Consider the following 3513-nt stretch of genomic DNA (forward strand, 5'->3'; position numbering starts at 1 on the left):
CTTGAGACTAATTATAATTTTAATGGACATTTGGGCTTTGAAATGCATGTAAATATTTGAAAAGGTAACAAAAGAAAAAAGAAACCAGCTAAGGAAACAGTCATATTTGATATATCAGCACTATAATTCCACATTGGGTGGGGTGGCATTGTATGGAAAGGAAATAAGAGAGAAATTGTCAGGAGATGCTTAAAGACAAGGTTCACATATATGTGTTCACAGGCGTATCCTTAATTGTCTCATGCATATGAAAGCAACTCACTACCCCTGCATCCTCATCATCTTGTCAGACATATTTTTTCATTGTTCTATCCCTCATCTAGATTTCTCTATATGTTCCTTCTGAAAAGATTCCATTTGGATAAAAAAAAATAAGTTTAGCTTACTGGGGAAAGGAGATAAGGAAAGGAGCACAGAGCATGGTTTTCTTCATGTGAAGATGTCAAGGTCCACAACAAATAATTACCTTTACCTTGTCTGATTCAGTAGAAGACAAGCTACATTGTAAAATGATGTTCAAGCTTCTTAGAAGCCAGAGTGATATAACACCATAATGGCCAAGGAGGCCTTTTTTTATTTTTATTTATTTTTTATTTTTTTTGACAGGCAGAGTGGATAGTGAGAGAGACAGAGAGAAAGGTCTTCCTTTTTGCCGTTGGTTCACCCTCCAATGGCAGCCGCGGTAGGCGCGCTGCGGCCGGCGCACCGCGCTGTTCCAATGGCAGGAGCCAGGCGCTTCTCCTGGTCTCCCATGGGGTGCAGGGCCCAAGCACTTGGGCCATCCTCCACTGCACTCTCTGGCCACAGCAGAGAGCTGGCCTGGAAGAGGGGCAACCGGGACAGGATCAGTGCCCTGACCAGGACTAGAACCCGGTGTGCTGGCGCCGCAAGGCGGAGGATTAGCCTGCTAAGCCACAGCGCCGGCTGCAAGGAGGCCTTTTGATTTTAACTTTTGTCCTTTGGCAGCATTCAACTCTTCTTTATGCTTTCTTTTGAAGTCTTGCCTCCTCAATCATTTCCAGGCCACTCTTTGGGCTCTTCATCTTCTACTTAAATGTGAATTACTGGCATCCAAAGGACTACATACTATGGCTCTCTTTCAGTTATGCTTCCTCTGTGTCACCTTCTCCAGCCTACAACAAGGTGGGCTGCATATTTAGCCCACATCTCCCTGTACAGCCAAGATATATTTACTATCCAATAATTAGAATTCATTGGTTTGTTTCAGAAACCCTCTGGTGCCATTCGCCTTCTTTTTGTTAATATCTTACAATAATTGCCCTCTCACCCAGGCTCGAAAGATAGGACTCATCTTTGATGCTTCTCTCTTCCTCACATGGATATAGTCCTGGGATTTCTTAGGTTCACGAGCTTAACCTCTAACCCCTTCTCCTGATGGACCCACTGCCACTCCCTTAACATCTGGAATTTCTTGTCTAGGACATTCCAGAATTGCCCTCTGCTCTGTTCTTTACGCTAACACAAGAGTGGTCTTTCTAACATGTAAAGCATGACCATGTTTCTGCTTACATCATTTATTTGCTTCCTAGATCATTCAGAAAAAAAAGCAAAAGCTCTTGACTTAGCGCACTAGGGAAGGAATGATCTGTCATTTATTCCACAGCTCTGATCTCATTTCCTTACACTTATCCACATCCTCCTTTTGTTCCACCCATATCTATTTATGGGATCTTCTCTGAATATATCATACCACATTCTCTGTGCTACAAATGCTGATCTATGCTTCTTTCTCTATATAACTCCAGGTCATGAAAAAAATGTTTGTGTCATCTCCTGACTTAAAAGGACAAGGGAATTTTTGAGGTGAAATAGTAAATCTAATGAAAAAGTAAACTTGGGAGTAGGTTTCTGATAATTCAACAAACATACATCGAATACAATTATGAAGTTTTAAAACTGAATGATATGTGCTTCATAGCTTCATTCAATTTACAGTTTGGTGAGGCAGGCAGAAAACGAAATCAGCAAGGAGCAACGTAGCCCTGTGGGCAAGAGCACACCACTGGATCAATAACTGCTCACACTGCATCATCTGGGTGAACTTGGTAAAGTCATTTAAGGCTCTCAAATATTTTTTCTTATCTGTTTATGTCAGAATAAAAATATCTACCTGAAAGGATGCTGTGAAGATTACATTAAACAGCACTGTGTTTGTGATTCATGGTGATGAGCAGGAAAATTCTGATGATGACAGCAACAACTTTAGTGGCCTGGGATAAGTGTTACAACCTTATGTAAGAGGTGCTAATGAAATAGCCAGATAATGTAACCAGATAATGGTTACTCTCCTGGTGAGGGCCAAGGAAAGCCTTCAGTAACTTAAATTCTTCATTGGTAAAAATGAGAATCAAAGAAATGGGACAGAGCAGTGGGAATGGAATAAAATAATGTATGTAAATGTACCTTCACAGAACCTGGCACAGTTTGATCTTAATTGAGATTCATTAACTCTGGAGTTTACACATTGATTTTCTCCCTCTCCATGATGATATTATATCAGGTGATCTTTTGAGACCCCTCATGATAGTCAACTATGATGTAAAGATCATCCATGGAATATTGAGCATTTGAAATGTAGTTAGTGTCCAGAATCCCTTGGCTTATATTTAAATCAGCAAAGTTTCCATATTACAACAACTCAATTTGTTACTCATACAACAGCAAGACATTTTTTAAGACTTATTTATTAATTTCAAAGTCAGAGTTACAGAGAGAGAGAGAGAGAGAGTGAGAGAGAGAGAATATGTGCTTCCAGAATGTGTGCTTCCATTCACTGGCTCATGCCCCAGATGGCTGCAATGGCTAGAGTTGCACCAGGGCAGTCAAGGAGCCAAGAGCTTCATGCAGGTCTCCCACATGGATGGCAGGGATCTGAACACTTGAGCTAATTTCTGCTTCTTTTCCCATGCCATTGATAGAGAGCTGGATTGAAGTGGAGCAGCCAGGACAAGAACTGGTGCCCATATGGAATGCTGGCATTGCAGGAGGCAGCTCTATCTACTATGCCACAATGCTGGCTCCAACAGCCAAACTTTTTTTTTTATCAGTACCAATAAGTCTTGATTTATTCATTGTATTTTCCCAGGGAAAGAAGAGATGAGAGAGTCAGCATATGTGTTACAAAGAGATTAGAAAATGGGAAAGGAAGTACCTAGTAAAAGCAAAAATCAACCTTCCAAATGAATCTTGATGTGAATGGAATGGGAGAGGGAGTGAGAGATGGGATGATTGAGAGTGGAAGTGAGATTATGGGGGGAAAAGCTGCTATAATCCAAAAGTTGTACTTCGGAAATTTATATTTATTTATTTTTAAACTTTTATTTAGTAAATACAATTTTCCAAAGTACAGTTTATGGACTACAGTGGCTTTTCCCCCCCATAACTTCCTTGCCACCCACACCCCTCCCATCTCCCGCTCCCTCTCCCATTCCATTCACATCAAGATTCATTTTCAATTATCTTTATATAGAGAAGATTGACTTAGTGTATATT

This window comes from Lepus europaeus, chromosome 4, assembly GCF_033115175.1.
Source record: "Lepus europaeus isolate LE1 chromosome 4, mLepTim1.pri, whole genome shotgun sequence".
In the NCBI taxonomy this organism is placed as follows: Eukaryota; Metazoa; Chordata; class Mammalia; order Lagomorpha; family Leporidae; genus Lepus; species Lepus europaeus.